Here is a 6780-nt window from a genome sequence, read left to right as displayed (position 1 = left end):
AATCTGGTTCTCAGGGCAAAAGACCACTCAGCTAGAGGAAAGAAAAAGAATTGTAATCCCACCTTTGGAACTAGGGCACAGAATTTAAGGAAGCACTTGTCTGACCCCAAGCGTGAAAGCCTCCTTAAATTTTGTTCCCCAGGTGCCTCTTTCGCCCCACCCTCTTCTCCTCCCTGTTGATCCCCAGCTGCTCAACAGTCTGCACACAGAGGCACATTTGACACCCCAGGCCAACTCCTGCCAACCCAGTCCAGCAGGCTGGTGACCAGCACCAGAAGGCCAGCTTTATTCACTTGCAACCTTTTAGGCCAATTTAGATTACAGAATGCAGGGAGGGAGGTACTAAAAATACCAAATCCTTATTGAACTTCTACACGCTATGCAGTATGGTAGTGCTTTACACTCAGTATCTCACATAATCCCCACAACAATCCCAGGAGACAGATACCTGAACACATTATCCCTATTTGACATTTGAGGAAACTGGGACTTAGTGAGATTAAAGGATTTGCTTGGGATCCTGGAGCTACCTACAGTCTAAGACTCCAAAAGTAACCAGCAGAGAGACTAGTTGGGAGACGATTACAACGCACTGAGGCAAGAGACGAAAGGGTGTGACCTGAAGGCGCAGTGGAAGGCGGGGGAAGGACAGGATTCGATCGGTAGTGAAAAGGGGAAATTGCCAGGCTGCCGACCCTGGCAGAGGAGGGTGGGGCAGAGGAAGGAATGGAAGACAGCGCCCAGGTCTCTAAGTTTCAGCCCCAGGTGGGTGAATGGCGACTGTAACAGCCACAGCCCTTACATCAGAAACAAAGCGCTCGTTTCTGTTGAAATGAATTAATAGTTCCATATGGGCTGCTCGATGCTTGGCCCCGGTTAGCAAGGGAAAGGATGAGAACTGAACGCGTGAGAGGTGTTTTTCCAGTCTTATTAGCCTTGTAGACTTTCAACCTTGAGCCACTCTAAATAGTTTTGAGTCTTCTCAGGCCATAAATGGAAACAGGTGGCTTCTCAAAGTTTTCACCAGATCCGTCAGGATCAAGTTCAAACTCCTGGAGAACAAGTACGTGCTCTTTATCTTGGTCTGAGCCAATTTGTCTGTTGCTCCAGGATCATCTCAAATGCAACCCCTCATGCCCTTTCCTGGCTGCCTTACAGGTAAATTCCTTGAGTGTTCTGAGGTCCAGTTTTCCCTGCCTCAGGGACTTTGTTCCTTTTTCTAGGAAAGCACTTCACCGCTCAGGCTTCGGTGCTGTGTTCGGCCATCACCCCTCTGGGAAGCCTTTCTTCTTACCTCCCCGTTCCAAGGAATTGGGTCTTCTCACTTTCTCTGTGCTTACTCCTGAGAGTTAACAAAATTCGTATTTAAGCCTGACCACACACCAAACAATGTGCGAGGTGCTTTTCATTATGAATCTCAGTATGTCCTTAAGTGTAGCACATGAAATGGTTCTTCGGGCTAAGGGTGGGATCAGACTCGCCAGGGTGCCACAGAGCCTCCAGGACCTCAAGGTAGGGCTGGGGGTGGGAGGTAGAGAGAAAGGAAGGGAAATGATCAGGTGGTACAGGAGGACAATGACCTTTGACCTTAAGCACCTTTTCCCCTTCCAAGCTCAGAGCTCAACCCACCTGAGGCCAAAGGAACTTCCTGTCCTTGACTTCCTGTCCTTGGTGAGCATACCAGTCAATCCCGAGGTTTCTGTGGAGTCAGGTCAACAACGCCCTGATGACTGAGATAACATGATTGATGAGGGAAGGCTCCTGGGCCAAATCCAGTTTCTTTATTGACACGCCTCTTGGGATTCATTTTTTTTACTCATGACAAAATAATGTAAGTTTATGGTTGAAATATTAGGATGAGAGCAGGAAAATAAGTATATTTTCCTTACACATTCATTTACAAATAAAAAGTAATATAAATGGAGTTACGGAGTGCGGGCAGCCATCTGAGAGGAAACGCCTTGCACACCTCACTCCTCATACTCTGGAATGTTGGTATTGGGCAGAACATCTACGGTCCGGGGCTAAAGCAGTGTTTTCCAAAACAACTACGGGACTGATAAAGACAGCCTTTAAAATTGCCACCTTACGTTAGCTTATCTGCACCTGAAGAAATTCCTCCCTTAGCTTCTTAACAGCCATAGAAATTCATTTCTTCTATCCCGTAATTATCCCTCTTCTCTTTCTCATAAATACCCCTTGCCTTCACCTCCTAATTGGATCACTATTTGGGTTTCTGCCTGAATCACTGCTTCCCAAATAGCTATTGCTCAAATAAACGCTTGTTGCCTCTCGCTTTGGCTTTTTTATTTTTAGGTTAACATGCATATGAATATAAATTATAAATATATAACAGAAATAAATATAATATATATAAAACTTTTATAAATATGTTTTATCACCCAGAAATGACTATTAGCATTTTGTGTGTGTGTATAGGGGGAAAAAAAAAAAAGTAGAAAGGAAGACGAGAAGTGGGAGGAGGAGTGAGGGAAAAAGGAAGGAAGGGAGAGCGAGGAGGCCTGGCAAACCGTGTCTAAACGGGCTTAATTTCTACCCTTTGCTGGGGCAGAGTTCTTATAAAGCGTGATTTGATAATCATGTGCACCAGAATCATTTGGGTTATTTTCTAAAAATGTAGATTCCTGGGCCCTCGATCTACCGAAAGGCACTGTTAGGAATGGGGCCTGGGGTTCAGTATCTTAACAGGTTCCCCAAAGTCAAGAACAACCCTGGGACGAGTGGCCCACAGAGGTCATCCTGCAGATAGGGGATGGAGGGAGCTGCCTTTTGCAGAGAGAAGCCTCTTTGATGCTTATGCCAAGACCTGGCCTGGACATCTGCAACTCTGAAGAGAGAGCGCTGCCATTCTGCCTAGTAAGGGGTAAGTGTGCCCCCGGGCCTGCTAGGATGCTCACTGCTTTGGGGCTTCCTCTGTGAACACTCTTGGAGATCTCTGGACCTTGAGGCAGGGGAAACTGAACCGAGGCCGAGATCCGAGAGGAAGGAGCTGGCTGAGCACCAGGGAGTTAGGCCAAGGAGAAAGCCAGACAGGAAGGAACTCTAGGTGGCCACCTGTGGCCAATAGAATGAGTTAAGATTTAAGTTTTCTTTCTTGTGTTGTCCACTCTATGACATTTTCAAGTTTTTAGATAAGCCTGTGACTTTAAAGAGCTCAATCCTAGTGCTTTGGAGGCACGAAGGAGAGAGTCAAGTGGCACTAAATGAGTCAAGTGGCACTAAAGGCCCATAGCTCCTCATCATTAAGGAGCAGGAGACAGAAGGTATAGTTTGGAGCGAAAGGTGAGCAGTGAGAACAGGAATGTGAAGGAACTTCTAGAGACCCTCAGAGGTTAACAGGGTGAAGCAAAACAGAATTCCCGTTAACTTACCCAGAGAATGAATTTTTAAGGAAATGTCTGGAGATTATAGTGACATTTGCCTATTCACACACACGGAGAAACCCCTCAGCTCTTTCCCTCCCTCTCCAGGTTGATCCTATGAAAGTGGCACTGAAAAACAAAGTTGGCCAACAAAGACTCATTCCTGCCTTGGGCTAGGACCTTGCACTCTTCAGCAAAGGTCAGGCCAGGAGAAGGCGGAAGGCCCCAGAAGCCCAGCCCGTAGGGTCTCTGGGCTTGAGGACTTAAACCAGTTGGAAAAACTTTATCACACAACCTGCTTGCCCTCTGGCATCTTTTACAGCCATCTAGTTGCTGCAGGTTTTGGCTTGGCTCATAAAGAAATTTGAACTCCACTGTCCTAAGAGATAGTCACGTTCAGCTCAGGATGAGCAGAGACAAATCCAGGAAGTAGGATTGTCTAAAGAGTCGTTGGGAGAGGAGGGCCTGCACTCTGGTTCCAGGCCGACGCCTTTCCCAGCTTCCCCCCTCTCTGCGCTCTCACCACATTTTTGACTCTTACTCTGGAACTTTTTTTCTCTGTTGTTGCTGTTTATTTTTTTCTGATTGTAAAATTTATGCTTATGCTAAATTGAAAGTTCCGAGAGATTTTTAAAAAGCTATATCGATGTAAGAAACGTCCATCTCTGTAGAGAATTTTTATAAGAGTTTATTTGAGCCGCGCTGACGACACATACAAAGGAGGAAGATCCCAAATGGTCCAGAGAATAATAGTTTTGCAGCTTCTTTTATGCATTTGGAATTTAGGAGGGGCCAGGAGGAGGATTGGGGGAAGCAAGGTAGGAAGTGGGTTACCGGATAGTTAACAAGCATATGTGCTCTCTTGAGGGTTGATACCCCTTGGAGGGGTATTACTTCTGGTATTTAAAGATTTCTTAACCCAGGCACACAAGAATGGACAGGGCTGATCATTTTATAAACTATATAAATGTCTAACCAATGTACTATGTAATCGAAACTAATAATAATAACAATAACAATAATAATAATAATAATAATAATAATAATAATGGACAGGGCTGGCTTGAAACGTTTCACTAAAGACGTTATAGGCCTGGGGTGTGACTAACCACCATGACCTGTCCAGTAGGAATTTATGATCAGATCATCCTGTGAGGTTACTTTCCATGGAACTCCTTATTTCAACCACAGTTGCTTGTTGTCTATGCATTTTTTTTTGATTTAGTAAAGATTATATTGTATATATATTACACATAATTTTGATTTTTTTCCCCCACATTTCTACTACATTTATTCCTGAGTAGCTAATAGCATTCTTGCTATTGTGAATTCTATTTCTTTTATTTAGTAATGGCTAAAGCTGCTGGAACAATGGTAAAAAAAAAAACAAAAAAAACCAACAAAAAAAGCTGTGATGGCAACCTGTATCTTTGTCTTATTCCTGACTTTTACGGGGGGATGCTTTTGGTGTTTTGCTTTTAAGGATGGTGTTCATTCTTATTGATATCAGTTAGTTATTGGATGTTGAGATAGATGTTCTTTATCATGAAAGGGAAGACTGTTGTTGAAAAGGCAAAGGGAGTAAGAAGTACAAATTAGAGGTTACAAAGCGGTCATGGGGATGTGAAGTGCCGCACAGGGAACATAGTCAATAATAATGTAATAATTATGTACAATGTCAGGTAGGTACTAGATTTATCAGGGGGATCACTTTGTAAGCTATGTGAATGTCTAAGCACTGTGCTGTACACCTGAAACTAATGTAATATTGAATGTCAACTGTAACTGAAAAATTAAAAATACTAATGAAAAAAGAAAGTCTGTTTTTAAAATCCAAGTGTACTCTTTAAAAATAAAGCAGAAATAGATATTGGATTTTATCAATTTTTTTTTTAAATCCCTATCAAGAGGACAGATATTGATTTAAATTTGGAGTAGATTTTTGTTTATATCAAACCATCCTTACATTTCTGACATAACAGTATTTTATATGTTGCTAGGTTTATTTGCTGGAATTTTGTTTAAAGTTTTTGTTTCTGTTTATATAGGTGAACATTATCTACACTTCTTAAATTTGTGTCTGATTAGCTTTATAAACTGAACTGTGACACAATCCATGGTTTCCTCTGTCCCTTGTCTTGAAACACTTTCTTTATCAATGGGAATTATCTATTCCTCCAAGGTCTTTTTAAAATAACTGTTCTCTTATAATCTCAGTCCGGCATTTCAGAGAGACAATCAATTTTTCTTTCATTTTTTTGCATTGCTTATTGCTTTGGTTAGGTTACCTATTTCTTGATTCCAGTTTGATAATTTACATTTTACTCAAGAAGTATATACCCTTTGTAAAAATTTTTCAAATGTATTATAGCACTGGGTTAAACCTAGAATTTTAGTTTCTGAATCTGTCAGTTTATCCACTACTCAATGTGTACAGTGATTTAAAACTCAGGGCCTAAGGTCTAGGGGATCTGGGTTCAAATCCCCGATTTACTACATACTGCCCTCGGACAGTAGCAGTTTGAAATGCTCAAATTTTTAAAAATAAATACAGTTGGACCTTCATATCTGCTGATTTGGCATTTGTGGATTTAACCTGTCATGGATCAAAAACAGTATTTTTGTATTCCCAATTATGGACTGAAAATATTGTTTCTGAGACCTGCAGTTAGTTCGATCTACTGATTCGAAAAGCTGACTATAGTTAAGTTTCTGGGAAGTCAAACATTATACTCAGATTTTCGACTGCTTGGGGATTGGTGCCCTTGACCCCATGTTGCTCAAGGTTAACTGTACTTCTGTGATAAGGATAGATAAGTCCCTTCGACTTCTCTGAGCCCGGCTCCTGAAATGTAGAAAATAAAGAATGGGGAGGGATAGAGCAAATTACTATGTCAACTCTTATAAACTCTCTAGAACTATCGAATTTTTAACTGAAAAAAATCATGTAAAAACCTTTTTAAAACAATGGGACTATAAAGTGAATTTTTCATTAGAGGACAGCACAAATTTGTTTCCCAAAATGCTAGGAGTTCTTTGTGTGCTGTCCTTGGGCTATTTCGTAACCTAGTCCTCAGACTGACCCACAGGTCCATTTGGAAATGAGTCACGTGACTTGTCCAATTCATCCTGATAATGACTCCAAGGCCAGTTCCTGGCCTCTGTGGCTTAGGGTGACAGCAGGTTTCTTGACTTGGTGTTTTACTTTGGAAATACTCAGAGTAGAAAAATGCAAACAAGCATGGGGAGTGTATCTTGTGCAAATGCCATGCATGTTAGTCTCCTATAATTTAAGACATGGCTATACGTTAAGCACTTAGTAAACCAATCTTGGGCTAAATGTTTGCATGCATAACCTTGTTTTAATAATCATAGGTAGCCATGTGTTACTGTCCCG

This window comes from Rousettus aegyptiacus, unplaced genomic scaffold (genome assembly GCF_014176215.1).
Source record: "Rousettus aegyptiacus isolate mRouAeg1 unplaced genomic scaffold, mRouAeg1.p scaffold_m13_p_10, whole genome shotgun sequence".
Classification (NCBI taxonomy): Eukaryota; Metazoa; Chordata; class Mammalia; order Chiroptera; family Pteropodidae; genus Rousettus; species Rousettus aegyptiacus.
The sequence above is the reverse complement of the archived record's forward strand: the minus strand, read 5'-3'. Positions refer to the sequence as shown.